General features: G+C 38.7%; 2 protein-coding genes across 3 annotated transcripts in view; one reads left to right on the top strand and one right to left on the bottom strand.

Annotated features, from left to right (window-relative positions):
• LOC106505319 (uncharacterized) overlaps positions 1–19,061 on the bottom strand; it is a 354,150-nt gene that overhangs the window by 67,687 nt on the left and 267,402 nt on the right. The window contains exons 9-10 of the mRNA XM_084982075.1: positions 18,759–18,822; positions 12,240–12,340 (exon numbers count right to left, since the gene is read on the bottom strand). The gene's annotated coding sequence lies outside the window, so the exon portion shown is untranslated. The remainder of the gene's footprint in view (positions 1–12,239; positions 12,341–18,758; positions 18,823–19,061) is intronic.
• LOC110255835 (uncharacterized) overlaps positions 1–19,061 on the top strand; it is a 1,104,139-nt gene that overhangs the window by 980,562 nt on the left and 104,516 nt on the right. The window lies entirely within an intron of this gene.

Raw genomic sequence — 19,061 nt, 5'->3', positions numbered from 1 at the left:
ACCCCAGATCCGAGCCGTGTCTGTGACCTACACCATAGCTCATGGCAATGCCAGATCCTAACCCACCGAGCAAGGGCAGGTACTGAACCTGTGTCCTCATGGATCCTAGTCAAATTCATTTCTTCTGAGCTATGACAGGAACTCTGAGATTTTTTTTCAAGCATTAGGTTTTTACCAGTTTGGGAGAATTTATGATCCATCTAGCCTAAAGTTGGTAAATGAGTTGAGGTTACTTCACATTGTCACAATACAGATGGTTGGCAAGCTTTTGGAGTGGCCCAAATGTTATTCAGTAGTAACTGAGTGTATTGGATTTGGAATCAAAAGAACAGAGTTCAGATACTACTATTGCCACTTCCTTGCCTGTCATGTTGGGGAAGCTCATAACATACACAAAAAAATATAGTAATCAAAGCTTAAAATATATGAATAAATAAATGAATGAATTTTTGTAAGCTACTTAAACTTACTGGGTAAAGGAAAGTAGAACTTAACAATATCTGGTTCATTTAGTTGCAGTGAGGATGGGATATAATATAAAAATGCTCTATAAAGTGAAAAACAATGTATAACAGTTACTATTATCATTGGTAATCAGGAAAGGTATAGAGTATATATACAATGGAAAAAAGTTTATACAGCCTAGTGTGGGTAGAGATACTGGTCAACACACTGGTACGCATAAGTCTAATTACAATATAATTTTGAAAGTATATTCAAGAAGAAATAATAATAGTAATATTTATCTCAGACGAATATGTACCGGCTACTAAACTAAGAATTTGACAGCATTATCTCTTCGAATAATTACTACAATCCTAGGAGGCAAGTGACTTGAATTATCATTCCAATTTTACAAATAAGGAAAGTGAAAGAGTAACCAGACAGATTTCACATAGTTAGTGGAGGCTTCAACAGTAATGGAATGGGTAAATTTATTGGTCAGTGGGTATTTTACACACCCATATTAATATTGTTAATCTAAACCCATAACAATATATACCCTTCATACCGCCAATTTCTATTTCCTCTTTGAAATTGGAAATAGAAAAGATAAAGTTCTTTAACATTTGCCAGGACTCAAAAACAAACATCAACAATTTCCTACACACATGAAAAAAGCTGTTGCCGTGAGTCAGAAAAACATGAGGTAAGAGGTGTCTATATGAATTTGCAATAAACATGCAATAGGGTCCATCTTCAGTGGCACTGGTAAATTTTATTGCAGGATGTGCTTCTTAAGGAATTTGCAAATTAAAGTCCTCAACAGTTCCGGCCCAGCTGCCCCTCACTGCACACAATGGCTCTTTGGCCCCCTGCTCCACCAGAGGTCACTGCACCACCTGCCAGGCCAGGCCCCCAGGTGCAGAGGGCAGGTCCTCCCTTCCCCAGCAGTGACCTCCAGGCACACAGCACCTTTTTGGGTCTTAAGGGAGGATGATCTGTCAATGTAAGTGAGCTTTTTTCTCCAACAGGATCCACTGAACAGGCAAGGAGGTGATTAATTATCCAGGCCCTGGAAATTACCATACAGCTCTTCTCCTGCTTGACTGTATGAAAAAGAGCAATAAAAATTGCTGAAAACCTGTGCTTTGAATGAGGTTGAAGCCCAAGGTCTAGGATATAACAGAAAATCTTTGAATTTTTTTTTTATCATTTGAAAGATCAGCTCTGCTTTGAGTAATTTTAGGTGTTGCATACATAGGTGGTTTTTCTTCCACCGATAGCATTTTTAACTTCAACTTTGATAGCAAGAAAGAACTAAATGATTTAAAGGAGGTGAAACAACGTATTTACAGGGAAACGACCATCTGATTGTGAACTAGCTCTTTGCATGTTAAACAGGACAGTTTTGTTTCTTGTCTCATAGCCATAGAAAAGCAGGAAGTATTTAGAAGCAAAAAATTAGGGTTGGGAGGAGGCGGGGGTGGGGAGTTCTGGTTTATCTATGTGCCACACTTACTGGCACCAGGCCCAGAAATTTTTTCATACCCCTTTGAAAGACAGAGGCTGTATAAAAAGCTCCAAAAGAGATCGATCTTCCTGAGAAAAGATTTGCGACAGGACAGTCAGGGCCAGCCAGGCCAGTACTAGCCCTGAGACCGGACCAGACTAGGTGGTGGATCCTGGTCAGTGCTTGAAAAAGGCCAGGAAGAATAGCGAGGTGAGATACTCAGAGAAGCCACTGACCCCGTGGGCGTGGGAGCAAACAGAAAAGGCAGCTTTGTGAAGTGGGGGCCGGGGAAACAGTAGAAGAGGAAGATACCTGGTATTTCAAGCCAGTGATTAATGATCACAAGGAATTGGAAACTTGGAGATTAAAAATACATGTGAGGGTTTACTCAAGAGAAACAATGAAATATATACATATATATGAATATTTATGTACCAGGGAATTTGTTACAGTATTGTTTCTAATATTGAAAAATTTCAAGTAATCTGTATGTCTCCACACACATATATGATATAGTTATGTATATATTTGTGAATATGTAAATATCATAGAACAATTTGTAACTGTTAAAATATATTTCCTAATAATATTTTAAATCTGAAAAAATATTAAGTTTAAAACTTCATAAAGTTGCATTTATCCTTATATATGCATGATATATATGCATCACATATGTATACACATATGTGAAGAGAGAAAAAGAGAAAGATAATGAAAAAATACATCAAAATGTCAACAATGATTTTTCTTTAACAGAATAGCATATGATTTTAATTTACCTTCTTTCTGTTTTTTGATGTTTTCAGGTTTTTTTTACAGTACTAGAGTTCTTTATTTTTTATTATTTTATTTTTCTTTTTTTATTACTCAAATGAATTTGTCACATCTGTAGTTGTATAATGATCGTAACAATCTGATTTCACAGGATTTCCATCCCACAGCCCGAGCACATCCCCCCACCCCCCAAACTGTCTCCTCCAGAGACCATAAGTTTTTCAATGTCTGTGAGTCAGCATCTGTTCTGCAAAGAAGTTCCATCTGTCCTTTTTTCAGATTCCACATGTCAGTGAAAGCATTTGATGTTGGTGTCTCATTGTATGGCTGACTTCACTTAGCATGATAGTTTCTAGGTCCATCCATGTTGCTAAAAATGCTGGTATTTTGTTCTTTTTGATGGCTGAGTAATATTCCATTGTGTATATGTACCACATCTTCTCGATCCACTCCTCTGTTGATGGACATTTAGGTTGTTTCCATGTCTTGGCTATTGTAAATAGTGCTGCAATGAACATTGGAGTACATTTGTCTTTGCGAGTTGTGGTTTTCTCTGGATAGATGCCCAGGAGTGGGATTGCTGGATCAAATGGTAGTTCTATGTTTAGTTTTCTGAGGAGTCTCCATACTGCTTTCCACACTGGTTGCACCAATTTACAATCCCACCAACAGTGTACTAGGGTTCCTTTTTCTCCACACCCTCTCCAGCACTTACTGTTTGTAGACTTTTGGATGATGGCCATTCTGGCTGGTGTAAGGTGGTACCTCAGAGTGGTTTTGATTTGCATTTCTCTAATAATGAGTGACGATTCTCCTTTATTTTATATTTTCTTAATTTTAACTGCCACTTATGAATATTTTTAAAAGTTTTTAGTAATACTGAATATTATTAATATTAAATAAGGCATAAAGTTCCCCTGTTTCAGTTCCTCTCAAGCCCCATCACATTTCAAGTCATATCTCTTGGTGGCTGCATGCTGACCCGTGGTTTTTTTCAATTATTTTATAATTATTATCAAGATTCTAAATTCTATGTTTATATTTTATGCTATATGCCTCTGATTCTTTCTCTACTCTTTGTTGAGCAATCCTACTCCTGGGTATATGTCTGAAAAAAAATGAAAACACTAATTCAAAAAGATATATGCACCCCAAAGTTTGTAGCAGCACTATTTACATTAGTCAAGAAATGGAAACAACCCAAGTGTCCATCAAAAGATAAATGGTGCATGTGTGTGTGTGTGTGTGTTTACACATACCATGGAATATTACTCAACCATAAAGAGAATGAAATTCTGCCATTTGCAGCAATGTGGATGAACCTAGAGAATATATGTTTAGTGAAATAAATCAGACAAAGACAAATCCTTTATGATAACACTTGCATCTGGAATCTAAAATCTAAAACAAATGAATGATTAAAGCATAATAGAAACAGACTCACAGATACAGAAACCAAACTAGTAGAGAGAGGGAGTGGAGATGAGTGAGATAGCCATATGGGATTAAGAGAAACAAACTACTGTATATAAAATAGATATGCAACAAAGATATATTTTACAGCATAGAGAATTATAGCCTTTATTTTGTAATAACTTCTAAAGAAGTATAATTTATGAAAATACTGAATCACTATGTTGCACACCTGATACTAAAATAATATTGACTATCAACTATACTTAAATTTTTAAAAGTCAATTTGTTTCAGCAGGGCTGTATTCTTTCTGGAGACTCTAGGGAAATACATTTCCTTGCCTTTTCCAGTTTCTAGAGACCACTTACATTTCTGGTACATGGTTACTTTCCTCTTGATAGCCAGCCAGTAGCATCTCACATCTCTCTTTCTGACTCTGACCTTGATTTTCATGTTTCCCTCTTTTATTTATAAGGACTCTTGTGACTCCAGTGGGCCTATCTGGATAATCCTGAATAATTTCACCATCTCAAGATCAGTGACTTAGTCACATCTGTAAAGTCCTTTGTAAGGTAACAGATTCACAAGTTCTTTCCATTAGGACATGGACATCTTAGGGAGCATTGTTCTGCTTGCCACAATGGCGAAGGCTAAAACCCCAGATCTAACTATGTGATTTTCAAAATTACAAGCTGGTTACATGCCTGATTCTCTAAGTTTTCTATACCAAGGATAGGCACTGGGCAGAAAGGAATGGGAAGATTTGTGAGGACATAGACAAGTCTGAGAACCATGTTCTCCCAAATCCCTCTACGCCACCCTTGCCAGAAGCAGCCACCTCTTCATATGTCTAAGTAAACTGCCTCCCTTTTATTAAAAATCTTTCTTTAGTTGTTCCCCCGAAAAAAGGCCTCTTAGCCTTACTTCTTATTCAGCTTCTACCTCTTCTCACTGCCTCCAGGTTCATAAAAAAGTCAGCTCTCAGATCTCAGAATGTTCCAAAGAAAGAAAGAATTTGGCATATACACCATCTAGAAAAAATATAGTGAATAAGTCAAAGACCTTATAAGACCTTCCTAATATGTTTCAATAAAAATCCGAGGAATACACATGTAAATGATTTCAGATGCTGGTGCTCAAATATGATGGGGCATAAGGTTAGACTTGTTTGCATTAAGCCATTGGTGTTCTCATTGTGATTTTAGATTTAGGTGTAACTTTGGAGTAGCAAGCAGTGACAGTTTGATTGGTTAGTTGAAGCCTCATCTCAATAATGACCTTTATTCAACATGCCTGAGATGCTGGAACTTCCCTGGTCTGCTTTAGTTGAGGAAATTCAAAGGCTAGGGAGGTGGAAATTTTGACATAGATCAATCATGTGCAACATATCTAGCAACTATCAACCAAATCCATAGAGGAGATTCAGAGATTTCCCTCATGAAGACACTAGGAGACACAGTGGTGCCTAAATAGGCTTGTGAGAAAAAGAGATATATCCTAATGAGATTTAGATCCCTCCCCCAACCCCACATTTTCTATGGTGAGCATTCATTAATGCCGATGAGAAAAATATTTTTAAAAATCTTAGGTAACAACTCAAATGCAACTCCCACTCAGACTTCACTAGACCTTCCAATTTATATATACTCAAATAATCCCACATATTGCCTCATCAAGCCTTGGGGGGAATCTTTGGTAACAAAGTTCTCTTCAAGGTAGAATTTCTTCTCCCAGCTTTACAGAGAGGGTCCACCCCAGAGCTCAGGATGCAGAGTCCAGTCCCGTATGTGTGCATGTAGATCAAAAAGAGTAGAGTCACCTAGTTTTATAAGAGCCAACATGCTTTGCCCTTATCTTAAGCAATGTGCGTGACCTGGTCTATTTTGGTTTTAAGTTCAAAGGCATCAGGCCACTCCTATGGGTTAGCAGCACATCTTTCAAGAGCTACTTGGTCCCTTCGGACATGGAAGTTCTGCATTTCTGGGGATGGGCAACTCTGACTTTGGATCTTCTAGCAGCATCTGACCAACAGGGATGGCCTTGATTCCCTGTTTTCCAGAGGCCCCCAGGAGCTTCCGGGTGATATTTTGAATCAAGCTTCAGAACCCAAGTAAGCAGTAGCTGGGGAAATTGACAATAACTGTCAGGAAGTAATGTCGGAGCAGATGATTTTAGCAGGAACAATTAGAGCAAATCAGCCTGAAAGATTTTCCCGTCTCCTCCAAGTATATCCTCTGGCCATTAGTCAGGATAAACGACTGGGTAAATAGTCAGAGGCTCACATATTTGACATCTTGGGGACAAAGAGTTTTCCGAAGGATGCTATGTAATCTTAATGGTAAAACTCTGAGATAAGAGAATGGATCCCAAAGGTTGTATTTTGCTGGAAAATAGAAATATGTAAATCCTACATAGTTTATGAGATAAACTACCTAAAGAAAAACATGAAAAAAATCATACAGTTAACTTTCCCAGGCATGAGGATGCTTGTCCTGATTTTTTAAAGATATTCCTATTGTTTCACACAAGATAATATTGATAAGCATATCTTACTAGTTTTAAAATAATGGGTGATTCTAGCTTTATTGTCCTTCCATATGATATAATATATCAAAATAGAATCTAGAAAGTTCCCGCTGTGGCATAGTGGGTTAATGATCTGGCTTTTCTATGTGGCATTGCTGGTTCGAGCCCCAGCCCGATGCAGTGGGATAAGGATCCAGGTTTGCCAGAGCTGTGGCATAGTTCAGGCCAGAGCTGTGCGGATTCGACCCCTGGCCCTGGAACTTCCATGTGCCATGTGTGCAGCTAAAAAAGGAAAAAATAAATAAAAAAATAAGGTTTCTGTTGTGGCTCAGTGGTAATGACCCCTAGCCTGGGAACTTCCATTTGTTAGAGGACTCGCTTACATAGAGAATGCAAATGTCTATAAAACAGCAAGTTTGGGGGCACCTTTATACAGCGATGAAGGCCAACTTCAGGCTGTGTCGACACCTTAAGTGTAATTATGGACAAATATATGGGAGGAAGAGAAGACCAAATGCTGCTCTGTGGATTTTCTAAGCTAATGAAATCTAAAATCCCCCAAGAAATACAAGACATATCCAGGGAATAGAGAGATTGGAAACTGATAATTCAGCCTATTGTAAATCCAGGCTTCGTTTAGAGAGTTAAGAACTTTGGTCTACCTTTTTGGGTTTTGGAATGTGAGGGCAATGGCCTAACCCAAAAGCCCAATGCATTTCCATACTGCTCACCATAGAGCAAATACTATAACATGTGCTGCTTTCCTGCTGCAAACTTAGGATCATCTGTAGGGAAGCTTTTCTATAAAATGAACAAAGATCCTGATCCCTGATCAGAGTAACTCTAGGAATATTTAGTGCCAAGATCAAGGCTGAGGAGATGCCTCAAAGAGAACAGGGTATAGCAAGCGCCCAGGCAAGCAGAATATTCTGGAGGTAAAAGCAAATCTTCAGGAGTTCCCCTTGTGGCTCAGCAGTAACAAACCCAACTAGGATCCATGAGGATGCGGGTTCAATCCCTGGACTCACTCAGTGGGTTAAGGATCCAGCGTTTCGGTGAGCTGTGGTGTAGGTGGTAGATGCGGTTTGGATCCAGGGTTGCTCTAGTTGTGGTATAGGCTGGCATCTGTAGCTCCAATTGGACCCCTAGCCCAAACTTCCATATGCTATGGGTGAGGGCCTAAAAAGCAAAAAAAAAATTGAAGCAGGTCTTCAGAGCTTAAGATAAAGACTTCACTCATGACATCCCTTTGTCTTCATGACTAAGGAAGGAATTTAGGTTGTTACAGAAGCTTCGTGATTAGCTTGGAGAGAGAGTTTTTTTCAGGAAACAATGCTGCTAGAAACTCTTTGGTTTGCCAGCCTAAGACTCATAAATAGTGAGACTCAGTATATTTACAAGTTGAAGCTCTTGGTTCCAACTCACTGAAACGCTTCAGCATTTACAGATCCATCTTTCACCACAGACATACCGCATCTTACTAGCATACATTCTATTAAGTTATGTTAGATGCTCTGCCAACTTAAGTTTGGTACCCTCAGAAAAGCAATATAGATTCCAATATTTTGTCCATGGTTCCCAAGCTTTCTACAGAGTAAATAATGTAAACTGTAATCAATGAGATAAGGGAATTTAATAGCACAACAAGGAGTGTAAAAATAATATGGAGCAGGAGTTCCCATCGTGGCTCAGTGGTTAACGAATCCGACTAGGAACCATGAGGTTGCGGGTTTGATCCCCGGCCTCACTCAGTGGGTTAAGGATCTGGCATTGCTGTGGCCCTGGCATAGGCCAGTGGCTACAGCTCCGATTAGACCCCTACCCTGGGAACCTCCATATGCCGCAGGTGCAGCTCTGGAAAGAGACAAAAAGACAAATAATAATAATAATAATAATAATAATGATATGAAACATTTTCTAAAGGCTGTACCACACAAATGGCAGCAACTCAGTCCTCTAGGGCCATATTGAACAAAGGCAGTTAATTAATAAAACTGGTGTTCAGATAATTCTGTTGTCGAATAGAAAAGAGTATCTCAAAGAGTAGAGGGTACCTAATAAAAGTAGGGTCATTTTTAAAGGAACGACAGAAATGACAAATGGATCTAGAGAAAATATCTGAAATCAACTAATACTGCAGTTCCTTTGCCTTGGTTACTACGACTGGAGTCTGGATTGTATGCCCAAAAAAACCTATGTATCAGCAAAAATAGCATATATGAATAAAATATGAAAAGCATTTTCAAGACACATACAATTAACATGTAAGTGAAATAGGCAAATCACCCAGTAAACATGACGTGTAGCAAACTTCTATTAGACAAGAGTGTCAAAAATGTAACCAAATAAGCTTTAGCAAAATAAATAAATAAAGTGGGGGGGAAGGAAGAACAAAAGAGAGGGAGGGAGGGAAGGAGGGTAGAAGGAAGGAAATGAAGTAGAAGAAAGAAGGAAGAAGAGAAAAGAAATGGTTTCCTCATTAAACTGAAAAATCTAGGAATAATGTCTTTTCCCTCTGCATTGGCTCCATTCTTGGGCTGATTTTTAAAAAGACAAAATGACCGCCAGCAGTTTCAGAAAGTCTAGTTACAGGTATGATTTCTTTCTCAAGAGCTTTAATGCAATTTCCATAGTTGGGAACTATGGGACTCGGCTTCACTGGCTCTCATTGCCATCTCTGGGTTGTCGTGGCTGGAGGAATGGGATTCACTGAATGTCTGGGCTTGGAATGTATTCATCCCCCTGGCTGCAAAGGAGGAGGGCAAATGAGTCAGGAAGGGTAAGGAGCTATAAGCAGTAACCAGTAACAGCTATAACCAGTAACCAGCTATAACCAGTAACGGAGAGAATAGATGTTATGGCGGCAAAAAAGAATTTTTCTGCTGATGTGTGTGTGGATTTTCTACTTCAACAAGGGAGTAGAAATAACATGAACACAGTATCTTAGCCTGACCTCTTCTAGGAAGCTAACATTCCAGTCCTATCTCTTATACATCTACCATCCAAACAGGACCAGCTCCTGCCTCCTCACTCATCCTTTTTCCATCAAGAATGGATCATTGTCAAAGTCAGGAACGGTTCTTTGGCCTCAGTCCTAATGGGTGGAGAGATTAAGGTGAGGAGTTAAACCCCAAGTCAGCCGTGGTGGCAGGGATTTCCTCCCACGCATTTGGCACGGGACACCCGTCTAGGGCCAGTTGCAATTGGTAACTGCCTGAGGAAGTGATATTACATTGGGATTCAGGGCAAAAGCCACGCAAATGATGAAGAATATGCTTTAGCCTGGCCTTGCCCTCTGTGCACAGATCTCCCGGGCACATTGCATTTGGCGTCGTGTGGGTTACAGGAAGGATTCAAGTGGTGGGTATGCTGGGTCCTGGCCCAAATACTGTCTCTTTTCACCCTTTAACATGATTTACATTTGGCTCCGTTCCTGCAGATCCTCTGTGTTCAGGGGACTTGAAATGAGGAGGAAAGCTCTCCAAAAGAAAGAGTGAGACATGCTTCAGGAAAGGCCTCGAATGTTTATACAAAACTGCAAGTGCAGCTGTGCCCGCTGAGTAATAACCCACATGCAGCAGCAGGATCTGGTGTTAGTGAGGATAGGGATTTATTTCTCCTTCCAGACAGGCTCTCCTGGGACCTCTAAATGGTAAAAGCAGTGAACTTCCATATGGGCTAGGGAAGGCCGTAAGAAGTCTCTGCATATGCAATTTTTTGGCCTTGAGCCCCCTCACCTTACTTTGAACTCTGTATTTCCTTTCCTTTGCCAGCTGTAAGCCTCCATCCAGGATCAACGATGGATTTGCGGTAGGACTAAACTGGGAAACTCTTGTAGCCTGCTTAAAATATCTCTGAAATGTCCCTTCTGACACTGGTCAGTCCATTAGATTAAAAAAAGAAAAAAGAAAGTTCATTTCTGACCTCTTACAAGGGATAATCAGAAAGAGATGAAAAAAAGAAAGCACTGTGTAAATATGGGTGATTGACCACAGAATATCTAAAGCCAGCCCTGCTTCAAGCTTTGCTAGGAGATCCATACAATACATTCAATAATCCCTTAGCAGTTTCAGACACCTCTTTTGTGGGTTCAGCCCTACTGAAGAAAAAATTGCATCCTTTGAAATATGCTTCTTCTTCTTCTCCTTGGAATCAAGAACATGCACAGAAGTGGTTGAGGGGTGGGGAGGAAAAATCAATAATGATCAATTTAGATGGTATATAACAAACAAAACCGGGAGAGAACAGCTGAAACATTTATATAAGCATTGCTCACAAAACAGACCTCCAGAGGAATATTGTCTGGGTAGGTTTGGTGCCTCCTTATACATCAGGCACCCAGGTTTCCTCCCTCTTTCTGATCTTTCATCCAATAATATGGCAGCCATATTTGAGATTGACTTCATGGTTTAAAAGGGCCACTGGAGTTCCAAGCATCAATTCAGCATTTCAAATAATAAGAGAAAGAGGGAAAGCATAAAAATGCCCACTGTCCAGCTATCAGCTCCCTTAAACACTTTTCCTGATTTGACTAGTGAGTAGTCCCACAGCCTTAACTGGCTGCTAACCAGCTGAGAATATGTCTTCCAGCTATGGCCAATGTCAATCAATAAAATAGGGTACAAACCAAAAGTCTCTGTCACAGGATGCCATCCTACATTCCTTTCAGCCCTGATTTTCTAGTTCTCTGATCATCTTCTCCCCCAAGAGCAGTATCGCCATCCCTGGTTCACTAAGGCATTGCTATTAAACCCACTGAAGGATAAGTAAGAAACAAACACTGGGAAAGCTATTGGCCTCTACAAGGAGTTGAAGACAGGATTCTACCTCCTCCTTTTCATTCCAATGTCCTTTCTCATTCTGCTTCCCTTCTCTTCTAGGAGTTTGTTAAAATCAAAGGAAGAGCTTGTTGGGTCTCAGAACAGGCACTGGCCCTCTCATTTTGATAAAGAAGGATGCATCATTCAGATTTGAGAAGTACACACTTTCTTTGTTATCTCTCCTGTAGAGTCTACTAACTAGAATAGCCTAGGCTATTGGGCCAGTTGACAGCCAATTTGCTTTCAGAGTGACTTTGCTCTGCAATACCAGAACTACATTCCTTAGCTCCCTTTACCCCTGGGCTCTTGAGAAAAGCAGCCAAGGAAGACCCGGACTGGAGATTCGGGGGAGAGGAAGGAAAGAATGGCAGATATCCTATCACCTTTGCTCTCTGTTGTATCTCTTTCTAGTTCCCACTAGACAGTGCTTCCCTGTATTGTTCCAGTTTCCATCAGGTAGGCCTCACTATGGTCCTAGCTCTCATTGTATGGTCTCCACCTCTGCACCTTCCCCCACTGTCCCTCTGTTCCAAAGAGTAGCAGCTTTTTAAAACTAATCTTGAGGTTGCCTTACTATCTCTGGTTTTGTCCACTCTTACACCATCTATGCAATCAGTTTCCTGCATTAAGTGTACTCAGTTTGAACAATCTGAACTGCTTTCTGGTAAGTTCTTGACTGAATTATGCTGCAATAATCAACAAGTTCCCAACTCTCGGTAGCTTAACACATAAAACCTCGTTTCTCACTTACACAGTGCTGCTGCAGAGCGGCCACTTTCCAAGTGGTGATTCAGTGGTCCAGGTGGCTTGTATTTTTAACTCTGCCATTTGGAGCATTTGGCTTCTACATCACTGTGACAAGCGAAGATAATGAATAGAGAATTCAGATCTACTCTTTTTTTGCTTGATCCAGAAGTCCTTCATGTTAATTCCACTTCACCCCATTGGTCAGGACTAGTCATATGGCCCAACATGATGGCAAAAATGCTTGGAAATACACTCTTGTTATTTGTTTATATGTGTGTTTGTACGTTTGTACATATATATGTGAATGTATATGTATACACATAGACATAAAGAGATATGATCTTGGTATTTCCTGGTGCATAAAGAAGATAAGGCAAAAAAAGTATGACTTGGATAACTTGGATTGTGAATCCAAGACAAACACAAGCACCTAATCTGTTTCTTAAGAACACACATTTCAGGACTTCCCGTCATGGCCCAGTGGTTAATGAACCCGACTAGTATCCATGAGGACACGGGTTTGATCCCTGGCCTCACTCAGTGGGTTAAGGATCTGGTGCTGCTGTGAGCTGTGGTGTAGGTGGCAAATGCGGCTCAGATCCCCTCCATTGCTGTGGCTGTGGTGTAGGCCGGCAGCTCCAGCTCCGATTTGATCCCTAGCCTGGGAACCTTCTGTGCCACAAGTGCAGCCCTGAAAAGACAAAAGACTAAAAAGAAAAAAAACAAAAAAACAAACAAACAAAAAACACACCTTTCCTCTTGTCAATTGTTAACCACTTCTACTGATTTTTAAAAAATATATGTTACTTGACATCCAGAGTCTTCCACTAGAGAAATGTAGAACTATTTTTCAGTGTGTGGCAAAATGACACCTGTTTTCTCATCACAACTTCTCTTCCTCTCTCAGCTCTGCTCCAGCTTGTTGAAAAATGAATTTGAAATCCGAGTAACACTTGTCCCTGGAGATCTGTCATGATTTTTCTTAGGAGAAAGCAAACAGCCTTATCCAAATTCACAATATAACTGTAGCTGCAAGTTTTTAAGAAGTTTAAAACTATCAAAACTTAATAGAAAATAGATCTCAATAAAAAATAATTTCATAAAGTTAAATAAATGCTATACATCCTCAAATAAAAAGTTTCCAAGGGTTTCACTCATTCTGACTTTTTTTCATCTTCACCCAAAGGTGCAGACCTTTCTCATGGAAGTCTTGAGATGTAGTATCTCCCCTTTGTATTCATGAGCTAGATCTCTTCTATAACTTTTCTTCCATGTAATATTTTATTTGGGGGGGTTACAATTTACATAGAATAAGAGCAGCGCAACAAAGCAATATATGACATTGTCCAATACAAATCAATACAAGACCATTAACCCCAGTACAACACCAGAATTATACCCACTAAACATCTTTGGGGCTCTTTTAAAAAATGGATTCATTAAAATATGATCAACATACAAATTTAACAGTACTTGAGCTTTTTCTTCATTTGTCTTTCATTTAATTTATGGAGAAGGAGATGTGTATACAGAAAACAGGTTCATTTAATACTTCCTTATTTAGTATTTACTGTGAGCTGTCATAGGTACTTGAAGTATAGCAGGGCACAAGACAGACGTGTTTTCTGCTCTCAGGAATCTTATATTTTAAGAAAGGATATATTCAATGAATACTAATCAACATGAAAATAAAAGACGATCCAAGATTTTTTTGAGAAAAAAAAAGGCCAGTTCATCTTGAGCATGTGAACAAAGTTCAATATGCTAATATTGGAAATGTGGACACATGTAAGATTATATGTGGTCCTGATACTTCAGAAAGAATTTTGGATTTTTCTCTCAATGGGAATTGAAGAGTTTTAAGTATGACTTGTGTTTTAAAAAGCAACTTAGTTGTTCTGTACAGAGTGCTTTTGAGAAAGAAAGAAGTAAGGAGACCAGTGAGGAAGCTACTAGCACGTGTCCAGGTGAGAGATGATTAAAAGTGTTCTAGACTGCTAAGTATTTGATTTTCACCAAAAAGAAGAAGAAAAAAGTAGAGAAGGGAAATGTTACCCTCTCCTTTGCTAGATGGAAAAATGACAGTATTGAAAGTTAAGTCGGGATTCAAGTTTTCTGCTTCCAAATTTGGAAGGTTTTTCCTCCATTCACCTCCAAGAAAAGAACAACAAAGAACTGATACAGTTGCATATGGGTAGAATCAAAGCATGTGATACAGGTGTAATGGTATACTATAGGCGTAATCAATTTTGAAATATTTTACGAATCTTAATGTGTTCTATATGAAGCACTATGAGACAAGGGTGAGGTTTCTGTAATCACTGGGACATGGACTTCCACTGAAAGTCTCTGAATTTATGCTGCCCTGAAAGGATACAGGACTCTGCTGAATGATGCCATCTGGACCTCCCCTGCCCACGGCACTGTCCTAGTCCCCTCTGCCATCTAATGAATATGCAAATCTGCTCTCACCCCAGTTCATCTTTTGGTATAAGAGATATGTCTTCTCTTTCCAGTGCTGCTCCTGATTCAGAGAAGCCTTGGAATGAGGAAAAAGTTTTAATAAAATTTCTTATTTTAAAACTAACATTTTTTGGGGAGTTCCTGTCGTGGCTCAGCAGTTAACGAAACTGACTGACATCCATGAGGACACAGGTTCAATCCCTGGCCTTGCTCAATGGGTTAAGGATCTGGCATTGCCGTGAGCTGTGGTGTAGATTGCAGACGAGGCTCTGATATCACACTGCTGTGGCCCTGGCATAGGCTGGCGGCTACAGCTCTGATTAGAGATTGGACCCCTAGCCTGGGAATGCTGCAGGTGTGGCCCTAAAAAAAAAAAAAAAAAAAAGAGAGAGAGAGAGAGAGAGAAAATGTATATATATATATAAATAAACTAATATGTTTGGGGTTCCCATTGTGGAGCAGCAGAAACAAATCTGACTAGGAACCAGAGGTTGTGGGTTTGATCCCTGGCCTTGCTCATTGGGTTAAGGATCTGGTGTTACCGTGAGCTATGGTGTAGGTCACAGACATGGCTCACTCAGATCCTGCGTTGCTGTGGCTGTGGCGTAGGCCATCGGCTACACCTCCAATTCAACCCCTAGCCTGGGAACCTCCATATGCCACGGGTGCAGCCATAAAAAGACAAAAAATGAAAAGTAAAACTAACATTTTTGCCTGGGGCTGGGGTGGGAAAAGGGATCAATTGTAAAAGGATATGAAGGATCTTATTGGGGTGATAAAAATCTTCTAAAATCAGATATAGTGATGATAGGACAACTTGGTAAATTTATGAAAAATCATTGTTTTATACTTAAAGTGAGTGAATTTATGATATGTAAATTATATCTCAATAAAGTTGTTTTCTTAAAAAGAGAAATATAATGGAAGTAAAGTACCTCAATTTATCTGAAAATTTGGGAATCAGGTGAGAGGCAGAGATTTACAAGTTGAATTTTTTTTAATTCAGAAACTATATTTCAAAGTCATTTTATTTTATTTTATTGGCTTTTTAGGGCCGCTCCTGGGGCATATCAAAGTTCCCAGGCTAGGGGTTGAGTCTGACCTCTAGCTGCTGGCCTCCACCACAGCCATAGCAACACCAGATCTGAGCCACATCTGCCACTTACACCACAGCTCAGGGCACTGAGGTAGGCCAAGGATGGAACCTGTATCCTCATGGATGCTAGTCAGATTCATTTCCACTGAGCCATGATGAGAACTCCTCAAAGTAGATTATTTTTAAAATAGCAAAAAAAAAAAAAAAAAAAAAAAAAAAAGCAAATGGCATGATTTTGTTCTTTTTTATGGCCGAGTAGTATTCCATTGTGTATATAAACCACTTCTTCCTAATCTGATCATCTGTCGATGGACATTTGGGTTGTTTCCATGTCTTGGCTATTGTGAAGAGTGCTGCAGTGGACATGTGGTTGCATGCGTCTTTTTCAAGGAAATTGTTGTCCAGATATATGCCCAAAAGTGGGGTTGCTGGGTCATGGGGTTGTTCTGTGTGTGGTTTTCTAAGGCACCTCCATACTGTTCTCCATAGTGCTTGTACCAGCTTACATTCCCACCAGCAGTGCAGGAAGGTTCCCTTTTCTCCACACCCCCTCCAGCATTTGTTACTTGTGGACTTATTAATGATAGTTCTACATATATATGTAACTGGGTCACCATGGTGTACAGTAGAAAAAAAATTGTATTGGGAAAATAACAATAAAAAATTAAAATTAAAAAAAATAAATAAAAATACCACATATAAAAAAATAGAAAAGAAAAAAATGCTCTGAAACAATACCAAACTATGTGTGGCAAGTTAAATATTTATTTGTGAATATACGTAAGGCAATTACTTCTGTTTCTAACATTTTCAAATATGTCATTCCCATTATTTACTTCAATGATGGAGCTTATTTTTTCATATAATAATTATTTTTATATTTAAAAAATGGTGAATAAAAGGACTGGGTTCATTTAAACCCAGAAATTTATTTTCTGCTTGGGCCAGATATAATTCGCCCATGACCTGATTAATATCGAAGGTCATTTCTTAAAAGAAGATCATAATAACTGGAATAAAGTGACTGTTTATCAAAGCCTAGTCCTACACTATGTCATATATAATGCTAATTATTTTATAGTGCCAATTTAACATTTTCAGCATTATTAAGTATATTTATTGGAGCATACCCATTTTAAGGATAAAGAAATACAGAATCAAAGAGTAGCAGTTCAAAAATAAAGTTCTGAAATTCGTATAACTAATTATTACCAGAGCTGAGAGACGGACCCAGGCATAATTGAATCCAATGTCCTCACTTTATCCGTTAGTCTATACTGCTTTCCTTAGAAGAGAAATATAGGGGATATATTCTCTCACATCTAAGAGTCAACTCTAGATATATGACAGCAATATTTCTCAGAAATTGCATCAAGAGTATGAGTTCATTTTTTTTTGTCTAATTGGATTGCATCATTGTGAACTTAGAAAACTTGAAGGTGAAATCAGTAAATTGCCTTTAAGAATTCATCAGAGAATAAGAAATAGACATAGTGCTAAAAGATAAGGTGACCATGTCATTTACTGTACAGACTAGGACTCTATTAATAATTTTTCTAAGACAAAGGCATAAACCATGACTATTTTGAGCTAACTGAAACAGGTGTTCACTTTTCTCAAAACTAGAGATAAATAGGAGTTGTTGTTGTGGCTCAGCAGGTTAGTATCCATGAAGATGCAGGTTCAATCCCTGGCCTCCCTCAGTGGGTTAAGAATCCAGCATTCCTGTGAGCTGTAGTGGTAGGTCACAGATGCGGCTCAGAACTGGCTTTGCTGTGGCTGTGGCATAGGCCAGCACCTGCAGCTCCAGTTCGACCCCTAATCTGGGAACTTCTATATGCTGCAGGTGTGGCCCTGAAAAGCAAAAACAAACAAACAACAATAACAAAAAAAAAAGAGATAAATAATATACCACACCTGAAATGGAATGATATTAAGTCTCAAACTGTAACCCAGGCTATTTTGATGTAAAATTGCCAGATAAAACAAATGCAGAAAATATTACTAACTACATGATTAGTAAAGTTAGACATAAACTCCGCAAAACCAAATTGTGCAATTTCAGCTGTACCTCAGATGTCAGCTGAGGTCATCCTATCCCTTAATGTAAAGATAGATTTTATTCAATCTGTGTCTCATGGAAAATCTCAAATATGCAAAAACATTTTTTGAAACAACAGAAAAGATTATACTATCTTGGTAACCTGAGGTTTCAGGTTTGTTTGTTTGTTTCTTTTCTTTTCTTTTTTTTTTTTTTACTTCTCAAAGTACTTCTTTATCTCTGCACTGGAATCCATGCAAATAGATAACTCAACTACTTGCCTTAGTTTTAACCAAAATAAGCTAACAAACACAAATATCAAATGTGCAAACACATGCACTCCATACACAAGCAGTTTTATTAGCAGTTGTTTTCCTGTAGAACAGACACCGAAAGCAGATGAGCTGGAGGGGATTTACAGCAGAATATGAGGGGAAAAAATAGATATAAATTTGAATCTAGGCTTTGGTTGTGCCACTTGCTCTTTGTATGATCTCGGTCACTTACTTGTAAGATGATAGTAATAAGGAATTCATGAGATAGTGCATATTTCATTAACACAATGACTGGACACAAAGTAGAAGTCCAAGAATATTAATTATCAGTATTATTACCTTATCGTTAAGAAAGCAAACAAGTTACAATTTGCTATCTACTCATAAAAGTCCTCTGGTCTGTTTGCAATGATGTTAGACCATCTTTTCTTTTTTTTTTTTTTCTATCTTCTTACCCTCATCTGCTCTCTTCTTTCCCTTCCCTGCACTAGAACAATAACAAATCCTCTGTTTTCTTCAGCATCTCCTCACAAACTAAACTACACAATTTCTGTTGCTCAATTCTAAGATTCAAGAGGTTAGGATTCAGAGACTAAAAAAGACATAAATACTTGTGAGCACTTAATTAAATGTACAGAGAGAACCAACCTGGTTTAGTTGTAGAGAATTTAGAAGAGTTTCCTTCTTCCAGTTCCATAATCTCATTTTCTTCCTAAGAAAGATTCCAGGATAGATGTGAGCAAAATTTATTTTCACATCAAGATTTCAAAAGTCAACACTTGAAATAGCTCATTCTATGATTGCACCTTAAGCAGAAAAAGGCAATTAAATGGTAGTACATTTCAGTGAATTCATTGCTTGTTGACTATACATAAAATAGAATTGATTTCTACCTAGTAGTGAATTTTTAGAGGTTGTGCTATTGGACTCTAAGTCTAGAACTTAGAATAC

This window comes from Sus scrofa, chromosome 11 (genome assembly GCF_054392235.1).
Source record: "Sus scrofa isolate SSC_HxYL_T2T_F1_AM1 chromosome 11, Sscrofa_HxYL_maternal_Yorkshire_Landrace_v2.0, whole genome shotgun sequence".
NCBI classification, from domain to species: Eukaryota; Metazoa; Chordata; class Mammalia; order Artiodactyla; family Suidae; genus Sus; species Sus scrofa.
Note: the sequence above shows the minus strand (reverse complement) of the source record. Positions and strands in the feature narration are given on the sequence as shown.